At 36.7% G+C, this 27,835-nt stretch overlaps 1 protein-coding gene across 1 annotated transcript in view; it reads left to right on the forward strand.

Annotated features, from left to right (window-relative positions):
- Nucleotides 1–27,835, forward strand: part of MDGA2 (MAM domain containing glycosylphosphatidylinositol anchor 2) — an 845,496-nt gene that overhangs the window by 252,076 nt on the left and 565,585 nt on the right. The gene's annotated exons all lie outside the window — the stretch shown is intronic.

Below are 27,835 nucleotides of genomic sequence, written 5' to 3' on the forward strand. Positions count from 1 at the left end.
GGACCTGAGCTGAAGGCAGAGGCTTTAACCCACTGAGCCACACAGGCGCCCCAATAAGATGATTTTGTGTTGAGGAGAAAAGACAACTCAAGAGGGAAAAAATACATATGGAAGAGAATTAAGTGATGGTGCTGAGTACCTGGAAAGATGAAAAGGTGCAGAATATTAATCCACAGGATTAGGAACTCTTTTTTTTTCTTTTTTTTTTTCTTTTAATAAAACAGAAGAGACTGTGTTTTGAAATTAGCTGTCATTCTGAATGGACACAGTTTTAATGATCCCTGTGTTTCAGTCTCCTCATTTGTAATTTCCACATTGTATTCAGTTTTTAAGGCAAAATGAAATGTGTGTATATCATATTGTATAAATTATATAATGCTATATGAATGCAGAATACCCTTTTTAAAGGAAAACAGTTCATATTCTTTCTTCTTATTCTGTTTGTTCTTTCATTTTTTAGTCTCCCCTGCCACTTCCTTTTTCCACGTTGTTCTAGAAGTATTATGGAATAAACATGTTTTGTAGCCAAAGAGAGAGCTTCTTATCATTTACAGAATTGCATTGGAGGGATAATGTACTCCTTGGTGAGATGGAAATGTGGCACCTGAAGACAAGTTTACACCTCTGCTTGCGGCAAATAAAAAGGGTCTGTTAGGGTAGCATGCCTTTTTTTTTTTTTTTTTTCTTCTTCTCCTTTTTTCTGTAAGGCTTATGTCCTAGTGTAAGTCAGTTATTTATTTTTGGGTATATGGAATTCAAAATCAGGTTTGTGGAAACATAGAGGCAACAATACCACTTAGGTGTGATTTAACTTTCTCCTGTTCTTGCAACAATGCTAGAGGCTCCTTGAGATCTGGAATTCTTGTCTTTAATGACTTTTAAAAATTTGCTGAGCCTACCTGGGGCAGATCTGTGAATCTGGGTATAGATACAAAGTTTAATTTGCTGAATAAGAAACAAACCATGAGAAAGGCTTAAGTATTACTGCTAGTCTGTTTAAAAGAGGCATTGATAAAATACATGCTGTGATTAACTTTTGACCGCAAAAGAGAATGTGATGGCCAGTGATTTTCATACCTTTAGGCCATGTCCTAAAGTCAGCCTGTCACTTGTTATGAGGCATTTGAGTAGTGTTTATTTACTATCTCTCAACTATCACTCCTTAGAGATTGATTGCATTAAGTCTGCGTTACAGTAAAGGAATCTTACTTCACAGCAGACATCATAATTTATCGCTTAATTAAATCAGAGAAAAATATGTAATCAGTGGTCCAGCCAGACCTGACATAGACTGTCGTGGGTTTCCTGAAAAAGATCTCTCAGGGGACGGTGCTGGAGATGTGGCTTACGAAGATGGACCTCAGGCTTCTGAGTGAATTGATCTGATTGAGTACGTAGAGAAGGCCACTCAGCACCTGTGGGTTATGTTCCTTTGCTGCCGGGTAGCCTGATACCTAACATGATCATGCCCCAAATTCAGTGTTATTCCATTTAACCACTTGATGCTGACATGTAAACATAGTCAAACTACAGGAATTTACTGTTAAAAATCCAAGCATTTTAGTGAGTACCGAACACTAAGATTAATCATGCTGTTTGTAGATAATTGGGTTGCCTTATTGCCTTTCTCTGGCAAGAAGAATAAAACTTGGTTTGCTGACTCTCTCTCCCCTTAACTCCCATTTATCTTATGGTTCTTAATATTATGGTACCCTAAGCTTTCAGTTTTAATATATATATTCCTGGCATCTTCTGTAATAGACTTTCACTGCTTCAAGAGGCTGGAATTCCATTCTGTCTTTTCATCCCAATAGTTCTGTTGGGATAAATGGATGTAAGAATTAATGAGTATCTGAATAGATGAGGCAAAAAATGAGCAATTGTTTTGTTATGGCATTTGGTAATTTATTCACTTACTTGGCACGTTTTTAGTGAGATTCTACTATTAATTAGGCAAGGAAGGCACCTAGAGCAAAACAGTTACTGGGGGGACGCCTGGGTGGCTCAGTTGGTTGAGCAGCTGCCTTTGGCTCAGGTCATGATCCCAGCCTCCTTGGATGGAGTCCCGCATTGGGCTCCTTGCTCAGCGGGGAGCCTGCTTCTCCCTCTGCCTCTGCCTGCCGCTCTATCTGCCTGTGCTCACTCTCTCTGTCAAATAAATAAATAAAATCTTAAAAAAAAAAAAAAAAACAATTACTGGGAACATAGAGGGGAAAATATTTGCCTTGCTATCCAGGATTTTAAAACTGATTTGTTTATTGTTTTCTTTCTAATGTTCTGTCCATTGTTGGTAGTCACCAATATAAACTCTATAAAGTGTATTTTATTACTGGCTAAACAAATATCACTGGTAGTTTTCCAGCCAGAACCAGATATAAATGTAGAAATGTAGGAGAGCAGACAAAGCAGTCTAAAAGTCTACTCTGCATAAATGGCAAGTGATGAAATAGGAGTTACAGAAAGTAATTTTAAAAAATACAGTCATGAAAAGCAGAGAATTTAAACATTGAGTATAAAGTTGGATGAGTTTCGGGGAGAATTCCGATTAAATGGTAACTGTGGTAGCTTGGGGCCAGGAGCATATATGCAGGCAAGTAAGATTTTTAACATTCAATTGTGAAAGAAGCAGGAAAAAAGCATACTATAAGAATATGAGTATTTCAATAGATTTTTTCATGATAAACATGCATTTTTAAATGCTCTAGACTTTGACTTTTTCCCCTGTATATGATTGTTCTGTCAACAAGATTATTTTTACCAGAACATTATGCATTCAAACTGGCAGAACACTGTCAGGGGAAAAAAGGAAGTAAATTGGAGATACATGCTATTCTTGTGCCAAGGGTCAGGCTTTTAGGTGTCACGGCTTAATTATATATTCTTGGTACCACACTAAGAGACTTGGATGGTGACCAGACCCACCTCCTTATGGATGCCTTCTTTGACCACATCAGCTGACCCATGGTGATTTTCCTTTCCTCTGAAATCCTAAAGCTTGCTATTTTTACATCCCTAATGTGATACTTGCATATAGCGTTATGCAGCATTGTTTTTCTTCTAAATCAGACGTAATTTGTTTCCTGAAGTTTATGTAAACTCTTTTGTGGATGTAAAGAGACATTTATTGAATATCTGGGCTTTGCTAGGCCTTCTCAATATTACGCACTCCGTCAACCTCCTCTAGCCCCTCATTAATGTGCTCTGTGTGCCGTAGGGGAGAGAGAGGCATTTCCCTTAGGGCTGGACACTGTGGTGGTGTCCAGCTGTAGTGTTCCCAGTGTTTCAGAAGTAGAGTTTATCATATTAGGAGTTTTCTAAGGTCTCAAAACAGATGGAAATAGATCTACTTCTAAGATAATGGAGAAGTGGTTACTTATTTTGAGAACAAAAAGGCAGGTATCAGACTATTTATTACTCCCATTCTCCCTTTTCTTGTTAGGCAGATAGACATTACCAATCCCGAGTTTCTTTACCTGAATTTCCCATTCTGTAAACTCTATTGTTCTTTCATCTTCTTAGCTCCACATGGTTGTATACAATGAAATTCCAAGTAATACCTGTTCCTCCTCCTGTTCCTCTGTCTCTTCCTTAGTCCTTCTTCGTTGTGGTCTTTTATGCTGTTCTTTAAGATCGATGCTGCTTTCTCTCTTTTGTCTTATTTTTGACACTTTTCTTTAACATATCTGACTGAAAATTTCCCTTTTGTGTCACCCATGACATCCGAAATATTTTCAATCACAGGATTCCTGGTGTAACCAAGTATTCCTTCTTGGCTGGAGAGGAAAAAAAAAATGTCTGGAGACACAGAGGGCCAGGCAGATCAATTCAAGTAGACCCACACTATTTGCTGAAACTTTGTTCTATAATGAAATATAGTAAAGTTACTTGTTGAGTACACAGGCGCTGTTGTGTATAGATACTGCTTATTTTTCCCTCAGGAAATTTGTGGTTTTATTGCAGAAGCAACACCATACAAAGCAAGAAATACCTAAGTCCTAAATGATAACTTATAAACTGTGTATTACAGGCATATTCAAAATCTAGAAAAAGTGGTGGAAAATTAAATAACTAGGGGAGAGAATGGAAAAGATGAAGTGTATGCTTTGCACTGAAGGAGTGTTTAAGGCAATGCGGTGCCCTACAAATTGCATGGAATATAGCATCAGAGAACCTGGATTCCCGACCCGTCGCTACTACTTAATAGCTTTGTGCTCTTAGGGAAATCCCTTATACATATCCTGATCCTTGATTTTCTCATCTATAAATGGAATAATAATGACAGTTTAATAGTAGCTATCGTTTATAAAGTACTTTGTTATGTACCAGAAAAATATGTATATACTTTCTCTCATCTCCATAACAACCCTTCTAAGAATGCATTTTTCTGATATAGTATAAAATAGTAAAATGAGGCTGAAGAGGGTTAATACACATAGTTGGACAACCACGTCTGCCTGGTTGGATTGTGCCTCGTATGAGACTGTCAGGAGAAATCAATGCAGATGAAAGTGTATCTCAGAATAACGTCAATTTCTATACTTCACTAGTTTCTGAGTTATAAGTAAACTGGATAGACTATATTTAAGTTCTAGATCATGAAAAATTTGGGCTTAGACAGTTAATTGAGGGACTATATAGCATAATGGTAGAGCGCATGGACTTTGAAGAGAAACCACTCATGGGTTTGATTCCTTATCATGGACCTCAGTCATGTTGTTTACATTTCTGGTGCTGGCGCCTGGGTGGCTCAGTTGGTTATGTGACTGCCTTTGGCTCAGGTCGTGATCTCGGAGTCCCGGAATCAAGTCCTGCATCGGGCTCCCAGCTTCCTGGGGAGTCTGTTTCTCCCTCTGACATGCTCTTTCTCTCTCTCTCACTCTCTGTCTCAAATACATATATAAAATCTTAAAACAAAATGAATTTCTGGTGTGTCAGGTCTTCTTCTGTAAAATTAGGATATTAGTAATACGAGGGTGCTTAAGATTAAAGGGAGACTAAATCAAAGTGCTTGGAACAGTGCTCGGTGGGGTAGTGTTAGCTACTAGATACTGCTGATCACTGAAGCATCGAACAGTTGAGACAAATACACATAACTGATAATGAGAATTCTACATTCCTTGTATTATACCTTCCTAACCTGGGTCTCTTCAACCAGCCCCCAATGCTACCTTGTTGATTCTAGAACAAAATTATACACATTGGGGATATTTACTGGTCTATAGAGAAAAGAAGGTCTTGATATGCCTACACTCTATTTTATTTTGGTTTTTGAAGAATGTCTAGATACTGTTCCCATTGGAATTCAACATTAGGTCTTCGTTTCATTACAGAGTACATATAAAAGACTGTGAGTATGAATTGGACTACAAACTAAAAGCCTTCTGAAATATGTAAAATACTAATAGGAAAAATAAATAAAAAACCTTTAAAAGTATCTTAACTTTGTTCACCAGAAAAATTTTTAAAGTGTTTAAGGAGGCCTAAATAAATGATATAACATTAAAATGAAATTCTTAACTTTGAAGATACGCTTATTAAGAAAATTTTGTATATTTATTTCAAGTTATAGGCTGTGTTTGCTACTGGAAATTGATTTGTGCACTCCTCTTATGAATATTAACACATAGTTTACTATCTCATCTTGATTTTATCTAACCTAACACTTATGAAATATGTAAGTTACCATATTAGTCAGAAGATATTCAAACTTTGGGTTTAGTTTCTTCCCTCCCTACTTATTATACACAAAAGTAAATATGGCGACTAGTGGCAGTGGCAGAAATTGCTAGTTACTTTCCAGTTAGGAGAAAATGTCTTTTATACAATTAAACATTCTGATTTAAACATTCTGATTATTATAATGAACTTAAAACTAAAATGGGTGACAATACTGGTTTTTTTTTTTTTTTTTTAAGATTCTGTTTATTTATTTGACAGACAGAGATCATAAGCAGGCAGAGAGGTAGGCAGAGAGAGAGGGGGAAACAGGCTCCCTGCTGAGCAGAGAGCCCGATGCAGGACTAGATCCCAGGACTCTGAGATCATGACCTGAGCTGAAGGCAGCGGCTTAACCCACTGAGCCACCCAGGCACACCTGACTATACTGTTTTTATACATGAACGTGATTTAAAACTTATGATTGTGTGTGAACTAATTTTTAACTCTCACGCTTTATCAAGTGAAATCTACTCAATTGATATTTCTCACCCCATAATTTATAAAAGTGAGTTATTAATATTTTCATTGTTTATAATTTGGTCATGTTTATTTTGCTTTCATTCCATACATTTTTAAATTGGCCTACAGTTTTCTTTGTAGCTTCTAAGAATCATATTCATGTGGAATAATATCATTTTCCAGTAACTTGCTATTTACTTTAGGCTAACACATTAAAAATTATTGCTTACCAGCACATTTAATGTTGTGTTTGGTAAAAGCCATAAAATAAGAAACTTAAGTGTATTACAGACAAAATGTTATATGTAAATACATACTGTCATGTGACTCATAATGTTTTTTGGTTCTGTGCAGAACACTTCAGAGAAATACATGTACATCTCTACTTTGAGTTAACTCCACTTTGGGAATTTATTTTCAAAACTGGAATAAATAATTTAAAAAATATTTTATTCTGCATCAAACTAATTTCATTAGGGGCCTAACTTGTGTAAGTTTGAGATTTAAGTTGCAATATATTAATACCTATCAGAAGTTGTTATCAATATATTGCAATATATTAATATCTATCAGAAGTTGTTATCAAGTCGCTAATACATAACTTTACATTTGTAGTCAGTAATGTTTCATTTTAAACTTTTGATCCATTATGGTTTTCAGCATAATTTACGATCATAATATATTTTGTTCTAATTGCCTACTTTATATTTTAATCATGTGAATAAATCCACACATTTTAATAGTTACATGGTTATTAAATTCTCAAGTTGAACTGTTAAAATTTTGAAAAGAACCACTGAATAGAAATGGAAAATCATGGGTATTAGAATATATTAAGGGAAATAATACAAATTCTTTGTGTCTGTGTCAGATGGATCCACTCAAATGGCAACATAGAGTTTCTCTGGTTTGGGATTGATTTATGTTTTCAGTTGTAATGAAATAACCATTCTATGCAAGATACTTTCTGGTATGGTTAGATTGCCAGCATGGTTGAGATTAATTTCACAATGATTTTTGACTGGTAAATATTTGGAGTTTGGGACATTTTCCAAGATGTATTAAATGTCTTTTTGCTAATCTATTGTGTTCAAGAAGCTTTTGACTCTAGTCCAAGATGAACTATCATCCTTCAGTTGGTCATTCAAAGCCTCAGTAACATAGTTGCCTTAATACTAAAAACAAGTTTATTACATAAAAAATATTATTTTTCTTGTGATGTTTACTATCTTTTCAGTGGAAGAAGTTGTGGTTTTCATTTTCACAGGGGGAAATAGAGGGCCAGACAAAGGCAATTTTGTCTTTGGAGAAAATGTTTAGTTTTCCTCCTTCTGTTTCCTAAACCACTGCCCAAACCGAAGGTCTAGTGACCAACTGGCCTAGTTTTAGCACTGAATTTCTCTTTTCCCAAAAGAAAACTCTTAGTCCTTGGGAAATCAGTAGGATTAGTTAGGTTGTGGACACATTTGTTTACTTCCTGTTCAGGCATAAATTATATGATGCTCTCACTATTGAAAGACGGACAAGTAGTTGAGGATCATATAGGTAGAATGTTAATTCATTATAGGCATCACATTCAGATTTTATTGTTCCCTGAAGCTTGCACAGTTTTGAGGTTGAGAGGAAAATGCTTCTACAGAAATAGCATAAGGACCCGTACAAATGAGGGATCTTAAACTTAAGCTTCACGGGAAGATTGCTTCTATTGGTAAATCCACCTTTTTCCTTCCTCCATATATGCAAAATTTAAAAGAAATAGCTATTATTTGTGGGTTTTAAATTTTTAAATGGGAAACATTCATGCATTAAATATGTAATTATATTTTATTTAAAAAATCAAAGAAGCATAATTTAAAAACTTTTTAAAAATTAAAGAAAGAGAAACTTCTGAAAAAATAAACTAAGAGTTTCAGGTCTGGAGGTTACAGCAGTATGATTTAGAAGTAGATTACATTGCAGCAGCACATACATAGATTCTTAAGGATGTAAAAGGAATGAAGGCTTTATATTTTGCATCAAAGCAACTCTAAAGTTGCTTTTTTCCCCTAAGCTTCTCAGTCTTAGAAAACAAAGCTAGCTGCTAGAAAACAGCTAGCTATTTATATACCTTCTTGCAATTCTTTTTTTATTGTCTGGTCTATTTAGCTAGTAACAATTTAGGGTTTATCTAACAAACACTCATGTTTTTGAGACTTTGGAAGACCAAGTTCTCATTTGCCACAAAGGCTTCTCAGGAAACACTGGGCTAATCTGATGTTTCTTTCCAGAATTTTCTTGGTTGATGATGAAGAAATGAGTAGTGAGACCCCCAAACACACATTATTTCCACACTCCTGAGACTTCATCTCTCTAATTTCATTCACACAGGAATGGACTTATGTGCTTTTTGCTTAAATTCAGAAATGTCATTCATCAGGTAGTTTTTTCTTTTCTTTTTTTTTTCTTTCTGCATTTTTTCTTTCAAAAAAAATTTTTTTAAAGATTTTTATTTATTTATTTGACAGACAGATATCACAAGTAGGCAGAGAGGCAGGCAGAGAGAGAGAGATGGGGAAGCAGGCTCCCTGGTGAGCAGAGAGCCTGATCTGGGGCTTGATCCCAGGACCCTGAGATCACCACCTGAGCCTAAGGCAGAGGCTTTAACCCACTGAGCCACCCAGGCGCCCCTCAGGTAATTTTTTCTTAAGTGTTTCTTGTTTGTCAAAAAAATATGCCTACCCCTGGACAGCAAGTTTCAGTGGAAATATAAGCTGAGCCCAGATCACCATGCATGGCTGCTCTTTCTCTCTTCCAATGAGATGCTCACAGAGCTCCATTCTGGCCCTTCTTCTTGCGTCCCAAGAGGAATTGCAGGGTATGTGCAGCTCAGAAGGTTTCTCTGGATTTTTTGCCCTGAAAATCCACCTGCTTCTTTGAAGGCAGGGTCTACATTATTTTGTTCATCATTAGATCTTTCACTCAAAGACGTTTATTGAAAGAACAAAGCTTTTTGTTGAAGTCAGTATTCAAAGGACCAGTTGCATGATTCCGTATTATAAGGAACATTCTGTTGTGCCAGCAGGAAGTATCAGCAAAAATCAGGTCTTGCATTATAATATATATGACTAGAATTTCCCATTATTAAGGTTGGATCACTAGCTTCATGAAATGAAAAAAATTAATCATTTCTAAACTTTACCACTTCTTCACCTTTGACTTTAATAAACTATAATAAACTGTCTTTTCCCTTTCCTCAACTTCACCCTATACTAATTATGTAATTACTTATTTATTTATTTATCCCTTCATTCACTCACTCATTTACACACACCTGTTTGATGCTCTCCTTGGGAGATCTCAGGGTTAAAAGACTGACATGCTGGAAGTTTGATAAGATCGAAGAGAACTTAGTTTAACGTCTCCCTCTTACAGGAGATTTGCACAACTTTGGCTCACAAGTATACCATGAGCAACCTTGGCATCTTGTTGACCTTCTGGCCTTTGGAGGGATGCATATAAATATAAGTACCAAACAAAGGAAAGAATATTAATAGAAAGTAAGTTAGTAAATAATCTTTATTTTTTTTAATAATGAGAATGACCCAGAAACTGTCCTTGGGAAAAAAAAATGAATGGAAAAAATAACCTTTACTTAATGCTCCTCAGTTGCTTATATCAGATCTTTGAGATGCGTATGCTGAAGGGGACTTACAGTCACAGCAGCCCACCAAGGAGAAAATTGGGTGTCTGACACTAATCATATATGCCTAAGGGTTTCTAGTATTTACTGATGTTGACATTGAAAATTAAGAGAACATTTGCAGATTCAGTAATTTACTGTGGGAGTGACTTTTAGAGATAATCAAGGTCACACCTAACATTTTCTAATTGGCAAAACCAAGATCAGAGAAATGCCTTGTCTCAGTCATTAAGTTAGTGTGCTATATTTATATGCATACCTGTGGCTAGAACAAGTACAATTTAAATAGATGTTCAAAGTGCAGTGAGATTGTCCTATAACCAGACAAACCCCACTAGATGGTATCCACAGAGTCCCAAAGGCTGCCATTTTCTTGGGTCTGACCTTCACTGCCTCAAAAATTCAGAAATACTATGAATAAATCATTCTTCTCAGAGGCAGTTTCACACTCACCTACTCAAAGAAACTGAATCATAAAAATTTTGACAATACAATGCCAGCCAATTTTATAATATGAGATCACTATCATGTGAATAGGATTTCTAGAGTAGACTGGTGCATTTTCTCCCTTTAGCAAATCTATACTACATGCAGGTACAATGAGAAGATTCCTTTGGGGGGGGGCATGAAATCAGAGTGGAGATTGCGGTGAGTTAACTGTTTCCAAAGTCTTGTTAGGAAAACTTAACAGAGGAAATCATACCAGAGGACAAGATGATCCAACCAGAACAAACAGCATCTTAAAGACTAGAATCAAAACTAGATGCTGTATCTCTAGTCATACCTTGGATCATAAAGTCTGCAAGGAAGGTCTTCTGCTGGCTGGGTAGTAGTTGAGAGGGCTAGAAATGGCAAATGCTAGGTTTAAAAAGGTCAAAAAGAGCCAGACCTTGAAAAATTTGGTCCATTCTATGGCAAGAAAGAGAATTCAACTAAGGAGACAGAGAATGAACAGGCAGAGAGAAGTAGGAAAAATTCCTGAAGTTGGTGTCCCAGAAGTTAAGAGCTGGTTTTGGGGAAATATAACTGAAAACAAAATCTTCTCCTAACCCAGAAAACCTCTGAACTCTTTAAAGATAAACTGAAGTGCATTAAAATTTCCAAGAGTTTATTTGAGCACACATTCATTTGAGTCAGCAGAGCAAATCAAAAGTGGTTAGAAGCTCTACAGGAGCTCTATGGGAGCTTGGGGAAAGGTTTTTACAGAGAAGCTAGGGAAGCAAAGCATGGGGATTATTTGACTGGCTGTAGGTTAAAGGGGTTGCTTTATTTGGGAAAGCCTCGCTGACTGTTGTGACTGGTTGCTCTTCAATGTCATTGTCTCAGATTCCAGGACATTGACTCTGGCTTGGGTGTTAGTTCCTATCAAGGCATGAGAGCCGCTTCAGTCTAATAATCTCCTTTTTTAATTACTTTAATATCACAAAGGTACCAAGGAAAGAAAATGGCTTTAGTATTGAATAAGCATGAAACCAGAATGTGATGTACATCACAGGCAATCTGCTAAGAGACTGCAAAGACAGAAGGAGGTCACGTACTTTGAGATGGCCCTTGCATACACTTTGTCAAGATAAACAATAACTAGTCCTTCAGTAAGAAAACTTGACAACCCCACTTGACACACAGTTCATCCTAAATTCACTTGGCAATTGAAGTGACCCTGTGTTTAACTATTTGGCTTTATCCAAAGGAAAAATAATTAGATCTTTATGACAGGAGGGAGTTTTGGTGCTAGGCATCTGCCAAGGTTAGGCTTCTGTCTGCCCAGAGACTAGGAGATAGGGGTGCTATGTCCTTGATGATTACATTTCAAGGCTTTGATTCCCAGGTCCTAGAGGAAGACATTATTGGGTTGTAAAGCTGACAAGAGGCTAATCTAGCTTTAAAAAAGAGTTACAGGGCCGCCTGGGTGGCTCAGTGGGTTGGAGCCTCTTCCTTCGGCTCAGGTCATGATCCCAGGTTCCTGGGATCGAGCCCGTGTTGGGGGCTCTCTGCTCAGCGGGGAGCCTGCTTTCCTTCTTTCTCTCTGCCTGCCTCTCTGCCTACTTCTGAGCTCTGCCTGTCAAATAAATAAATAAAGTTTTTTTAAAAAAAAAAGAGTTACATACATTTCAAAGAGACCAAACAAAAAATACAAGTTTTCTAAAGAAAATATTGTAAGAATATGGAGTGCGAAGCTGTCTCTTCCCTTGTATTCAATAGGGAGAATTAAACTCTTAGCTTATATTTGTCTTTATGTCAGGGAAGGGTATTCAGTTGATCAGCTACCTTTGACTCATGTACAGGATTTTTTAAAATGGAGAGGGGCAATAGAGACATGCAGAGAACGTCCTATTTCCAGTTTAAAAGGGGCCGGTCTGCTTCCATGAGTTTTGTAAGAGCACACTGAAGGAACCAAGCTGCATTGTTTTCTCTGAGAAAACTCATGGAAGCAGACCGGCCCCTTTTAAACTGGAAATAGGACGTTCTCTGCATGTCTCTATTGCCCCTCTCCATTTTAAAAAATCCTGTACATGAGTCAAAGGTAGCTGATCAACTGAATACCCTTCCCTGACATAAAGACAAATATAAGCTAAGAGTTTAATTCTCCCTATTGAATACAAGGGAAGAGACAGCTTCGCACTCCATATTCTTACAATATTTTCTTTAGAAAACTTGTATTTTTTGTTTGGTCTCTTTGAAATGTATGTAACTCTTTTTTTTTTAAAAAAACTTTATTTATTTATTTGACAGGCAGAGCTCAGAAGTAGGCAGAGAGGCAGGCAGAGAGAAAGAAGGAAAGCAGGCTCCCCGCTGAGCAGAGAGCCCCCAACACGGGCTCGATCCCAGGAACCTGGGATCATGACCTGAGCCGAAGGAAGAGGCTCCAACCCACTGAGCCACCCAGGCGGCCCTGTAACTCTTTTTTAAAGCTAGATTAGCCTCTTGTCAGCTTTACAACCCAATAATGTCTTCCTCTAGGACCTGGGAATCAAAGCCTTGAAATGTAATCATCAAGGACATAGCACCCCTATCTCCTAGTCTCTGGGCAGACAGAAGCCTAACCTTGGCAGATGCCTAGCACCAAAACTCCCTCCTGTCATAAAGATCTAATTATTTTTCCTTTGGATAAAGCCAAATAGTTAAACACAGGGTCACTTCAATTGCCAAGTGAATTTAGGATGAACTGTGTGTGCCGAGTGGTGATGCAACATGGGGGGTTAAGAGGTTAGGAGAAGAATAAATGAAACAAGATGGGATTGGGAGGGAGACAAACCATAAGTGACTCTCAATCTCACAAAACAAACTGAGGGTTGCTTCGGGGAGGGGGGTTGGGAAAAGGGGGAGTGGGGTTATGGACATTGGGGAGGGTATGTGCTATGGTGAGTGCTCTGAAGTGTGTAAATCTGGCAATTCACAGACCTGTACCCCTGGGGATAAAAATATATTATATGTTTATAAAAAATTAAAAAAAAAAAGAAACTTACTACTAAATAAGTAAATGGCCTTTTTTTTTTTTTTAAACTATCTTTAAAAGACACTTGGATTAATTCTTAAAATGTTGTTTGTATTTGAGGGATTTATGCTGGAATCCTCTACCCTTAGGCATTTTGAAGTACTTGACTGTGGCAACAATTTTTATTCACAGCTCTCTGGGAAATTATCCACCCCCCCCTTTTTTTTTACCCTGAGGCCCAGGGACTGCAAAGTAGGGCAGAGTTCTTACTTCTCATTTCCACAGCTGCAGGGGGTGAGTAAGGCTGCTTTTCTGTCTGAAGGCTTTTTTTTTCCCCCCAAAAGAGAAATCTTCAAGTCCTCTGTAATTGTTCACACAGCATTTTATTTTTCATTTATTCTGTTGACCGAACACATTCCTAGAGAGCAGTTTCTTAAAGCCCACATTACAGCATTAATAGCAATAAAATAATATATATTGGTTGAAACAAGTATTTCTGTATGCCTTTTAAAATCACAAAAATTGGTAAGGTCAGCTGAAGAAACATAAACAATGTATTATTAGATACTTTCCTAGTCATTATATGTTAGCTTGGAGACTTTCTTTTAAGAGTCAACATATTTATATGTTTACACATAAGTTTTTCTATCCAGAATTCATATAACATTTATGTTTTTATTTCATCAATCAAAATGTACACAATGTTTATTAAAAGCTATTATGAAACATCAACTATTTGCTAGTACCATGCTGTGTATATTGGGAAGCAGGGAAAAGTAAAGACTTGATATTGGTCACAAAAGCTTATAATCTTGGTGGTGAAATGTGCCTAATGGTCATAGACAGTGCATAGTACAGACTTTTGTGACTCAAAATCTCTTTTGGAATGGAATTTTCAAGACAGAGGAATCAATAAGCAACAATCCAGGAAACTTGACACAGATGGCAAACTATGACCTTTAGTTTGATAGTCAATGCCTGTGTTAGGACCCATATTTATAACTAACAAATTCACTCAGCTGTCTTGGGCAGAAAGCAGCCAGTACTGAGAGAAGGCAGACTAGGTCATCATTATGTGATCACAAGTGATGATAAGCCTTAAGGGCTAAGAACCAAAACAGCTCTGCTCTGCCCTCTTTTGCGCTGGGGCCACCTATTCCTCTACCTAGACTTTTCTAGGAACACCTCTTTCACTTTCTCTTTTTCCTGGAATCTATTTTGTTTACTTTTCTGAACATGATGGCAGATTACAACTCATACCCCATCCCGAGTTTTTGTGTCCTCAGTTTAAGTGCCTACCACATCCTGACTGGCATTTTACACTCCTAATCTCAGTATCCTAAGAAAAAGTGGGTGTGACTTGACCAGCAAGGTCAAAAGGGCAGCCAGATTGGGTAGATGCTGATGTAGGAAAGACTTTAGGGTTCGAAGCCAACTGCCAAGAGATAATTCTTGAGACATCTTTGGTGTAGAGAGGTGTTTTATTAAAGCACAAGGACAGCACCCGTGAGCAGAAAGAGCTGCTCTGGAGTCATGAGGAATGGCTCATTATATACTTTCAAGCTGGGAGCGAACTAGGGGTAGTGGAAGACTCCCAGATATTTTGGAAAAAAGGTTTCCAGGATCCAGAGGGGGCTAGTTATTGTTAGGAAAGGTCATTTATTACTTTTAGTAAAAACTCGGTGATGAGACCATTAAGATGTATACTGGTGGGTCATTTGCTTGGGGGATGTTTGCCAACATGTGTCTTGGGCAGTAAAGATAAAGGAGGTTTCCAAAGGAATTTTATATGTTACAGTAGACTTATAGCATCCTGGGGGGAGGGGGTTGAGCTAAGATTGCCTTTTGTCCTTAGCAAAGTATCAACATCAAGGAGGCAGTTGAGTCCCTAGAGCAATTCACTCTACCTGTGTCAAGGACTTGTCAGTGGGCTGTGAGTAGTAAGAAGACAATAATTTTTCTCCCACCTTTATTTCCCACATCAGATGCCACTAAAGCATCTCCTAGAAAAGGTAGGCAAATGACAGAGAATTCTGGTGGAGATGGAAGTTGTGGGAGTGCACACAAGCAGGAGGAGCATTTATTGGTATGTGAGAGGGAAAATAACATTGCAAAATCCAGTATGCCTTTCTATGAAGGGTACGTGTTTTTTACAGAAGAATATCTTATTGAAAAGCTGTGGAATCTGACAGTGTTCCAAGTTGAGAGACAAATAACAAAGACCATTAAGGAACAGCGTGGTACAAATCCTCTCCTTCATTGCCTCTCTCGAGGGCCTCATAACATGGCCCTTTTGCCCCATTTAATAGCAGAAGATACTGGATTGTGTTGAGTCCAAGTTTAGAGACTGGGCTGTGGGAAGGAATTGAGTTCTCCTGGGTATGAAAACAAAACAGGATCTAAGTTAAGGTTCCAGCAGATTAAAAAGACTTAAAAGATAAAACTGGACTCAATAAATCAGTCGAGTCAATGTGTGAAAAAAAGGGACTTCTAGTTACTAAGATCAGTAACCCATATGAGAAGTTTGGTCCCATATGAGAAGTTTGGTCCATAAGCCTTTAAAATGGTCTCTGTCAAGAGCAAGAGACACTCCTTATGTCATGAATGAATCTTGTCTCATGGTTTTCTTGGCTGGAGAAGGAAAAGTAAAGGGATGAAAAGCCGGGTTCTTCCTGTCAGTTGATAGAGCCTGATCATTTAATATAGTCAAGAGTCAGCAGCATAGAGGAGAGGGTTGAAATCATGAAGAGAAATAAAATATACAGTATGAGTAAGTGCATGCAGAGCAAGAGGAATAAAGGATCTAGGATCAGCCACGAGGAATGTGCATGGTTATAGGAAAAGAGGACACAAATCTTACAACAACAACAAAAAAATCTGACAAAATGTCAATGGAGAATCAGGATTTGAAACATCACAGAAAAAGGTGGGAGGAAGCAATTCAGGGAGGGGGGAGAATGTATGTCCAATGCGGCAAAAAGATGAAGAAAATGAGGTTAGAGTAAAGGCCATTGCATTTGGCAATAAGGAGGCTAATAGTGACATTTGGGAGAGTAGAATCAGGAGATTGATTTGTTCAGAAACCAGGTTTCAAGGGGTTAAAATAAGGAATGGATGTGAAGAATGAAGGCAGCAAGTATAAATCAATGGTTTTACATGCTTGACAGTGAAAGGAAAGAAATAGGGAATAAAAGACTTTTTTTTTTTTAAGTTAGAGGAGGCAAATATTTGAAAATTTTGTCTACCTATTTCTACCTTCCATAGTCTTCATTCTCAAGTATCTTAGATTTCTCTAATAAATTTTTAGTCTCTTGGGTTCCCCACCCGCTTTGTACTGCTTATTTGTCTACTGGTTTGTATAACTTCCATTTTTCTGTCACTGATACAACTTCAAAATCAAATCACAAACCTATACATTTTTAGGAGGAATTGGAACAAAGTTTGAAACAGTTGATTTAGTGTTAATAAGCAATTACCTGAGGATTCAATTTAATTTACTACTATTAGCATGGAAAATAGTGGGCAGTATTTAATTTCAAACTAGATTTAGAGAAGATATTCTAACTAAGGAATCATTTGTAATACCACTTATTACACATCTCCATCTCTAGCACAATTTCAACTAGTGTTATGGGAATACCTAATGGAAGAAAGGTAACAAAAAAAAAATGAAAACAACAGACTCTCAAAGCATCTAGTGATGAGTTCTCAGGATAAGAAAGGAAAATATGCTATTACTTACTCCAGTTTGTGGTCTGTCAATAACCAGATATTGAGAATAGGGGACACAAACAGTGTATCTGATGAATGTTCAAAAGTGTGGCTTGTTGACCAAAAGGCATGTCCCACTCCCATGATATCTATCATTTTCCTTGGTAGTAGAGGCAATACTATGTCTGGGCCAACCCTGAATGTAGATGGGTTTGGAAATAGACAAGGGATCTTGTTATATATAAATATACCCTCAATCCAGAAAGATGGTAACATCAATGACTTTCACAGATGGCATATCCATTCTACAGAGGGCCTGGAGTATTCTACATTAAGAGTACAGGATGTGTTTACCCTGACTCAAAGATATTTAATGTACAAATATGTTAATCAAAATTATGCCCACATGATGACTTTTTAAAAAATTTTATTTATTTATTTGACAGAGACAGAGATAGTGAGAGAGGGAATACGAGCAGGGGAGTAGGAGAAGGTGAAGCCGACTTCCCGCCGAGCAGGGAGCCTGACGCAGGGCTTGATCCCAGGACCCTGAGATCATGACCTGAGGCGAAGGCAGATGCATAACGACTTAGCCACCTAGGTGCCCCCCACATGATGACTTTTGAATAAAGACACGTTTTCTGTTGCAAAAGTTTTTAAAATAATTGAACACTTAGATGGGTTTACTAAACACAATCTAGAGCAACTTGTAGTATTTTCTTTTTAAAATTTTATCTGGCTATAATTACGTCAAGAAAATGTAAAATAGGGGCACCTGAGTATCTCAGTTGTTTAAGCAACTGCCTTTGGCTCAGGTCATGATCCTGGCCAGGACTGAGTCCCGCAGCAGGCTCTCTGCTTGGCAGGGAGTCTACTTCTCCCTCTGACCCTCCCCATTCTCGTGCTCTCTCCCTCTCTCTAACTCTCAAATAAATAAGATCTTAAAAAAAAAAAAAGAAAAAGAAAAAGAAAAAGAAAGAAAGAAAGAGAAAATATCAAAGTAATACAGAGAACGGTTGGGTGAACATAAGATGTAACTGGTAGAGGCGACTGGATGGCTCAGTGGGTTAAGGCCTCTGTCCTTGGCTCAGGTCATGATCCTAAGGTCCTGGGATCGAGCCCCGCATTGGACTCTCTGCTTAGCGGGGAACCTGCTTCCCTTCCTCTTTCTCTGCCTGACTCTCTGCCTACTTGTGATCTCTGTCTGTCAAATAAATAAATAAAATCTTAAAAAAAAAAAAAAAAAGATGTAACTGGTAGACAGTGATGAGAGATAGGGAGAAAAAGTGAACTATTCTGAAGTATTGATGACATATGAATAATAGAGTCAAAATATTATTAGTTCCCACCTCCAACCTCTGATCTTTTTTCCCCAAGTGGTGGCATGAAGTGAGGAAAATGGTGGGTGTGGCCAAAGCAACCCACTTTACTCTGCCTTGGTCTCAAAGTATCTGTTCATGAATTAAAGAAAGAAAACCAACTACAGAATCAATTTGGCCTACAAAATTCTGAAATACCTGTTATAGAAATCCTTAATGTTTTCTGAGGTTGTATAGTAATGAGCTCCTAAAAAGAAATTCTAAAAATAGCATCAAAAATGACAGTCATGCCCTTGGAAGATGACTTTGAAGAATAGAACTTACGGGGTTGTATAGTCTGGCTATATTTGTTTTGTTATTGTTTTGAATTCATTGTTATTGTTTTGAATATGCTAAGAGATGTCACTTACTGAGTGCTTTTCATGTGTCATATATACTTTCTGTCATTTAATCCTCATTTAAAGCCCAGTGAAGTAGGTACTAATGACCTTATTTTGCATATGAGGAAAGTAAGACACTTTCCAAGATCACACAGCTAGTGAATTGTGGAGGGGGATTTGAAGCCAGGCAAACTTCTTGTGAGTTCATCCTTAGTGCCACTCCTTTACACTGAGCCATTCCATGTCTCAAGTATAATCCCTGAATGATCCAGAAGTCGTAGTTGTGGATAATCTTAACAGGTATTGATAGTGTTGGTACTTGACTGTTCATTTGTCTCTTTTCTCTTTACGTGTTTTCAGTCTGCTTCTGTAGCTAATCAGTACCTTTCAGCAAGGTTCCCATTTTATATTGTCATTTCCTAAGGACTCTTTCACCTTGTAATTGTTACTTTTGTTACTTTTTTTTCTGGAATGATTACCATGTTCACATCTTTGAGGAATGGTGGCCATTTTATTGTGAATCTAATGGTAATGATTATCTCTTCATTAACTACATGTTATCAATCAATGGTTGTGTTTTTTCCTTTGATAGAATCCACTATAATCAGTTCCTATGAAATCAGAATCATTGAAAAGATTATAAATGAAATCTATACTTTTTTAAATTAAAAAAGTGACTGATGAATATAATATGGGTACCCTTATTTCATTATACTGCTCTGAATGATAATCTGCATTTATTATTTTTCCCTCTGTCATGCATGTGAATGGATGGATACAGCCCTGGGATTTACTGACATTATAAAGATGAGGCAGCTGTCTCCATCATCACTGACTTTCTTTAGAACATCTTAGCAATTAATTTTTTCATTGTGGTCACACAAATGCTCTGTATCTCTCCATTCCTTCCTTCTTCAAAAGAAGACAAGTGTATAATTCGTCCGCTCATAGTATTTAGAGACAGGAAGGCATTACCAATGGGTGAGTGAGGAGGATGCATGAAGAAGGAATCATTAATGGTCACTTGCCTTTCTTTGCATTATCTAAAACATTGGAAAGAAAATAAATAGCTTTTTAATTATCATTATTTGCTCCTTAAATAACCATATATTATGGCTCCATCTTTGAAACAATGACCTATAGGCCATTCTTGAAAATATTTTTTTCTTAATTTTTCTTAAAGATTTTATTTTTAAGTATTCTCTCACCCATTGTGGGGCTTGAACCCACAACCCTGTGACCAAGAGTCACACACTCCACCAGCATAGCCTGCCAGGCACCCCTCTTTAAAATATCTCTGACTGTGTTTGAATTTTTCATCTTAAAAGTACTTTCATATGCAAAAGTATGATGTCTAATATTACTCACAATAAATTATTCTTATCTCTTATTTAGGAATTCCTTGTCAATTTTTACTAAAAACATTTTTCTATCTATAGGAATGAATGTCAGTTCCTAATCTTGGTGTATAGGACCATTCTCAGTGCATTTTGTTTGGATCCAGAAACTACCAGGAACACTATAGATATTTATATCTCTATGGTTAAAATCTTGTTTATTAACAATTTGTATAAAGAACTCCTAGAAATAAAAGAGTATTATTTTATAATTCTAATTGGGTCACACATATTGTTACAAGTGCATTGTGTATGTGAGATGGGTCCATATTATCACCCGCTGGGACTCTGTGATTGTTCAGTTGCTTTGCCCAAGGTTACACAAATAGCTAGTAATATAGCTAGGATGTTAAATCATGTCGGTTCACATCAAGAACAGCATTTACTCCCTTTTAGGAAACCCTGGCAAGACAGATTTGAAATAGCTAAAGGCATCAGAAGTGTTCATTGTAAGGCTACTCCATTGTTAAAGGCTCAGCTGTCTTTGTGTTCCCAGGTTGCATAGTTTCCTGATTAGCTCTGCAGTGTTCTGTTCATCTGGTCCACCCCACTGGGCTTAACACCCGCATTTGTTCAGTGACTTTCAATTTGTTTTGCAATGTTTTCTTCTGCACTGGGGAGTCTCTAAGTGGGTATATCAGGTGGGATGGAGCCACTGGGAGCCGTGTGGAAGTACCGTGGCACCCACCCCAGCAATCAAGAGCAGTGATTTTGAAGGCAGTAGGTGGTAAAATTGTTCTCTCAGCCATACTGCAGAACATAAAAATATGAAGTATTCTAGACTGGAGAGGAAAGGATGCAAATAATGGTAAACCTGATTAGTAGTTCCAAGTGTCATCACTACCATACCAGGGAGAACTCAGAAGAGCAGGCGAGGAAAGGAAGAGTAATACAATGTGATAGCTCTATGAGAAATGATCCTAGAAAGTTAATCTTGAAGAAAAATAAAATAGAATTTGTACCTTTGACTTTTTCTAGGTTTTGAGACTATGGAGTTTAAGATTACTGTGAGTTTGCAGTAAATTAATATAAAGTATATATAATATTCTATATTATATATAAAAAGTATAAAAGTATAAAAAAGCATAAAAATGTATAAACGTGTAGGGACCTTACTTAGCTTTGGTACAGCCTAGCTTTAGCCCAACTTCAGAGTTGTCTGGATACTAGACCCCCTCTCCTAGCTTGGCAGCAACCCTCATAATATTCCGTCCTCTTGATTCAGTCCTTCTGCCTCTGTTAGTGATACTGAATCTGAGATCTCTTACTTTCTTCACTACATTCTGAACTTTGCTGTTAGGTCTATAGGATTAGCAGTTTCTATTTTACAGTACTTTGTAAGGCTTTAGGCATCTTTGCCTATTCAAATATCTGAGAGACTGTTTGATGAACTAGTCACTAACCAATAGAGCACACCGGCATGCTATATCTCTCTGTGTATGAATACCACACACAGAAGCTTGATGCTCTAGGCTGCCATTAAGCACTGGGCAGTCCATAGAGGGAAGCATTCTGTCTGAGGCATTTACCCCATTAGAGTGACCGGTGCATAAGAGGTTCTTGGGAATCTGTGTTCAGAAGAAGGATGTGTTTTTGGTCAACCACTAAAATAGAATTTTATTAATTGTTTCCTTACATAAGCACAAATTGCATACAGTGGTTAGTTAATTCCTAGACCTTATCAGATAAGCATATACCACGAATTAACCAAGTCTGTTCATCTTCAATTTTATCATCTTCTTTTTTTAAAAAGATTTTATTTATTTATTTGACAGACAGAGATCACAAGTAGGCAGAGAGGCAGGCAGAGAGAGAGAGAGAGAGGAGGAAGCATGCTCCCTGCAGAGCAGAGAGCCCAATGTGGGGCTCGATCCCAGGACCCTGGGATCATGACCTGAGCCGAAGGCAGAGGCTTTAACCCACTGAACCACCCAGGTACCCCCAATTTTATCATCTTTGATCTTCTGAACTTTCTGCTTCCACTAACTCCATGTGTTATGCCTTAAATTTCAGTTTCCATATTCCTCCTCTCTGCATTTTCTAGCCCTTCTCCCTCTGAATAGCCATCTCTCTCTTCCCTCCACAGAAAACCACAATTTTTTTGTTATGTTAATTTATGTCATTTTATCCTGGGCTCACTGCTCTAAAATTTGCCTCTTTAAATCCAGAAACACTAACCCTTTCTGTATTTCTTTGTGTCATATTTCACTAATGCTTTTAAAGAAAAAAAAGTATTTATGACACTTGTTAAAAGACAGTAAGGCTTCATCCAAGGAACCTACTACATGGAGTTTTGTGTTGGAGGACAGAGATTGGGCTCAACTCCAAATACAAGAATAAGTGAGAATTTATAGCCAAAAAGCAAGGTGGGGGTCAGTGGATGGAAAATCACTAAGAGGAAACGTTAAGGGTAAAAAGTGGGGGTGAGTTCTGGCTAAATAACCTAACAGAATTCTTCATAAAAGCAGGCAGGGAAGATCTGACATCAGTTGGGAAATAGTAAGGAATAAGAAGCTTGGTCAGTTATCAAGGGTGATCAGACATTGCAGGTGGGGATTCTGGTTGAACTGACTCAGCAGGATTTTTGCTAAAGTTGGACAATACAGAGCCAAATATGGAAGCTAAAATGTCAGGACATAGTGGAAAAGAGAATTCAGAGGAGCCTAATTTGATCAGGGAGAGATTGTCAATTCTTATTGTTACTTTAGCTTGTAACATGTCTGTTTTTTCAATTGCTTGTAATTAATCTTTATGAAAGTTCACATTTGTTTATTTTTTCACTCCAACTGAATTTGAAGCTCTTTAAGACTATGCATTTTTATTTTTTCTGCATCCTTCTATGGTCCCTAAGTCAGTTCCCTGTATAGAGTGACTGCTCAATGCTCTTGCTCTGGAACTAATTACATGTTTTGTGGGAATAGCATGATATGTGTGGCATGGTGACCTGGAAATCTAGTGCAACAGCAGTTGCACAAAAACGAAGGGGCCAAAGAAAATCAGCCAAGTATTTCCCAAATTTTAATATTCCTATTTGAGGAGAAAATTAAAGTAAAAGAAGATAGGATTTTGAAAGTTAGCATTAAAGAAAAGTTCTGAAAAATAAATTTGTGCTTATAAGAAATTTGTGTTTGTAATTTCTTTTCAACTTGCAAAAGAGAACAAACCTAGGTCTGAGTTTGACCCAATAATAGTTGGGTTACACAGCTGTAGCTTTATTTTTTCTTTTTGTTAGCTACGTTGGCTTTTATATACAACAGACATATAAATATAGATGATAATGCTGTTTACTAGGAAAACAAGTATGGAATGAGCATGTGTGAAATATTTGGTCTCTTTATAGGAGCTGAGCGCCAGAATCATTTTTTTTTTTTTTATTGTTTGTTTGTTTGTTTTTGCAGTTTAACTCTTGGTGTTATGCACATAGGTATTCACAAACAAATGATCAAAACCCCAAAACTAATTAAAACACAATTAACATAAAATTGATGGATATCCTTTGAGATTGAGGCATTGGAATAAATTGCATTTGCTGTTTAAGTGAAATGCTGTATAATTCCTTTTCATTGTTTTAAAGATGTTTAACAGAATCTTTTCTGTTTTATAAAGTGAATACAATGAAATTTTATTCTCTTAATGATCAGAAACATGCATTACCTTGAACAGTCTTAAAAATATAGATAGAACTCATCTGGCAGATTGAACTGAAAGGAAAAAGACAAAGGAAAAGCAAATCAAGTTTTCCAGTTGGCCATGGACTAACCACTGAGCACAAGGTACTTTTCCTGTGTATGTTGTGCTTTTTGTGTGTGTATAAAAAGCACACATAAGACACACAAAAGTGAAGAGAAACGTTGGGAAGTAGCTTCCAAACACTTAGTAAAAATACAAATTAATTACCTTATGAACTCTTAAAAACTATCATTTTAGAGGTTAGCTATGGCTTCTAGTTAGAATAATTAGGAAGATTTTTACAAAGTAGGTAAAAATTGAGATCTGGATAATTGTGATGATTGGGACAAGCAAAATTCCATATTGTGTAAAAGGAAACGGAAATTATAAAATGTATGTAATCACAGATTTGGTGATAAACAAATTAAAAGTTAGTATTCCTTTTTTTTTTTTTCCTAAGGACTGACATCAAGAAAATGGCAGATTTAGGAAGAACGAATTATTTCGAATATATATCAGTTTTACTGAAATGGAAGGAAGATGAAGCCAGATTAAGAAGGATCTTAAAGGTCAAGCTAAAACATTTTGAGTTTATTTGGCAAGATAATCCCATAACCTGGCACTAAAGATTTTGAGCAGTGAAGACGAATTATATTTTAGAAAGATAAAACTTGCAGTAGTATGTGGTATAGAGTGAAGATTAAGTTAGGTGTAAGAGCTTTGATTAAGATGGAAATCGTAGGCTAAGAAGTTAAGAAAAAGAGAATTAACAACTTTTGAGTGGTTTTTCTGGGGAAGAGGCACCGTATTAGACCTTTTTTTTTTTTTTAATGATGCCTAATTTAACCCCTTTGCAGAACTACAGAGTAGATGTAGTAGTCTCTGCTTATCCATAGGGGATATATTCCAAGATCCCCAGAAGATGCCTAAAACCGATGATAGTACTGATCCCCATATATATTGTGGCCATTCCTACACATGCATTCCTGTGGTAAAGTTTAATTTATAAATTAAGCAGTTAGAAATGAACAACAATAACTAATAATAAAATAGAAGAGTTGTATCAATATACTGTAATAAAAGTTACGTGAATGTAGTCTCTCAAATTTCATTATAAAATACTCATTCTTCCACTTGTGATGATGTGATCAGATGTAAGATGAAGTGCTTACATGGTGAGATGAAGCAAGATGAATGACGTAGGAACTGTGACATGGTATTAGGTTTCTCCTGACCTGTCAACATGTCCGAGGGAGGATCACCTGCTTCTGGACAGCAGTTGACCCCAGGTAGCAAAGTCAAAACTGTGGGCAGGGAAAGACTGCTGTAGTATCTTCCCCATTTTTATAAGTGAGGAAATACATTTGGGAACATTTTTTTTTTTAAGATTTTATTTATTTGACAGACAGAGATTACAAATAGGCAGAGAGGTGGGCAGAGGGAAAGGGAAGCAAGCTCCCTGCTGAGCAGAGAGCCCGATGTGGGGCTCTATCCTAGGACCCTGGGACCATGACCTGAGCGGAAATCAGAGACTTTAACCCAGTGAGCCACCCAGGTGCCCCTACATTTGGGAACATTAAGTAAGCGACCAAGTAAATGCTTAGAGAATAGCTGAGCTAGAATTCAAGATAAACTCTATCGGACTTCAAAATTCAAGTTCTTAACCATTAGAACACACTCGAAAAAAAAAAATTTGGAAATGTTGATAAATGATCAGTTATGGGATAAGGTCAGGTTAAAAGAAAATTGAATTGAAGATGATTATTCTCGGGAGGAGGCACACTTGAGTGAGTAATAGGCTTTATATTTAATATATCTGGCATCTAATAAATATATAGGTATGTGTATAAATTTTAGAAGACATACCATTTCAAATACAAAATTGGAACATAAAGGATCATGTACATCGAATTCTAAATAATCACTTTTAACACTTGAGGAAGAAATGTGCAGAAAACTGAAGAAGCAAATCCAGTGTGTGTTTTTCCCCAGCACCTGCGACTTTTTCTTTCTTGCGTGTAACACCCCTAAATTGATCTGTTACAGATTTTGAAACCATTTTGATGTTTAGTTTGGAAATGTTAGTGGCTGAATTCATTGCTGAAAACCACGTTTGGAAAACTGCAGTCTGAAAGTCAGTATCCATGCAGTAATTTTAATCCCCCATGAAGTAAAAATAGACAATGAGTATCTTAGTAATTTGAATACCAGGGAATATCAGGAGTCTTGCCCAGATTGAAAATTGGGATATTATATCCCATTTGTCTCATCATCTGGCAATCTTACTTACACAAAGCAGAGAAGAATCAAAAATTGAGGAAAATGACATTTGAATAATCCAAACTGATCTCACAATATGTTATATATTTAAGGTCAGGTACAACATTTGTGGAAACTCAGGTTTTCTCTTAAATGAAATTTCTTCTTTTACTCTTATTAAGATGTATATTTAATGAGCTCTGCTTTCAAAGAAAATTAGTGGGAAATCTTAAGGGAACTCCTGTTGTAACCTTGATTTACATTTTATATTGCACTTAAATTATATTATATCATAATGTTAAAGATGACGTTTGTATTACTGACTACAACTTTCAAGAAAAGTATGATATATTTTTATTAGGCACTGTTTGAGAAGTCAAGTAGCTTTATAACAAAGTATCAAACTTCCCAGCTTAAATAAATAATAACTAAATAATAATAAAATAATAATAAATACATTTTCCTAATCTAACATTGAAGAGAAAATATTGATAATTCACGTGGAAATTTTCAATCAACAGGAAATTTTACTTATATGGAGTATTTTTTTCTTGTTTAATGTCAGATTATAGGCTATGTGGTTTAATGAGCATTTACATTTAAAACTTAATTTGTTAGGAAATATTTTACATGTTCAAAAAATACTCATTATTTTTTCAGCTTCCTTGAGCTATCTTTTGTACGTATATAGTTCACCCATTAAAGTGTGCATTTGGGGGCACCTGAGTGGTTCAGTGGGTTAAGCCTCTACCTTCAGCTCAGGTCATGATCTCAGGGTCCTGGGATCAAGCCCCTGTCATAGGGCTCTTTGCTCAGCAGGGGGCCTGCTTCCCCCCCATCCCCCTCTCTGCCTGTCTCTCTGCCTAGTTGTGATCTCTGTCAAAGATATAAATAAAAAAAATCTTAGAGTGTGCATTTGAATGTTTTTTATATATTCACAGGGTTGTACAACCATCACCACAATCTAAATTTAGAACATTTTTACCCTCATCAAAAGAAATCCTCTGTTAGCAGACAACTCAACATCCTCCTCTTATGAGACTTCTCAGCCCTAGCTCAACAATAAATCTACTTCCTGCCTCTGTAGACATGTCTTTGCTGGACAGTTCACATAAATGGGATGAAATATCATGTGAATTTTTGTGACAGGCTTATTTCACTTAGCATAATGTTTTCAAGGTTCATCCATGTTGAAGCATGTATCAAACTTTATTGCTTATCATTGCTAAATAATATTCCATTTTATGGCTATGCTGTAGTTTATTCATTTGTCAAGTTGATAGAAGTTTGACTATTACAGATAATGATGTTATGAATGTTTACAAATTTTCATATGGATGGGTACTTTCATTTCTCTTGGATATATCCCTAGGATCACAGACATATTTGGACTAATATCCTGGAATTTACATACTTTACCTTTTAACGGTCATAATTTTAAAAGCTGTCAAAATATTTTCCAAATTAATTAAATGAACTACTGTTGATATCTATGAAGAAAAAATAATCCTCTTTACTCTTTCTTTCCATCACACCCTCCAAATAAGCAAAGGTAATTGCCTATTGAAGTCTATCCTATGCTGTTCTCAAATACTTATAGACCTATAAAACATATATACAAACTTTTAAAAATACAAATTAACTTATGTACACATATGAGGAGTCAATTGCATGACAGATTTAGAATGGGCTAATACTGGTGTTTGAATTACTCTGCAATGCAAATTGATTTTCTTGTTTAAAAACTTACCATGAAAAATGTAAATATGACAAAAAATGTCATAACTCATTCTTCTAATAATGACACA

Source organism: Neovison vison, chromosome 13 (genome assembly GCF_020171115.1).
Source record: "Neovison vison isolate M4711 chromosome 13, ASM_NN_V1, whole genome shotgun sequence".
NCBI lineage: Eukaryota > Metazoa > Chordata > Mammalia > Carnivora > Mustelidae > Neogale > Neogale vison.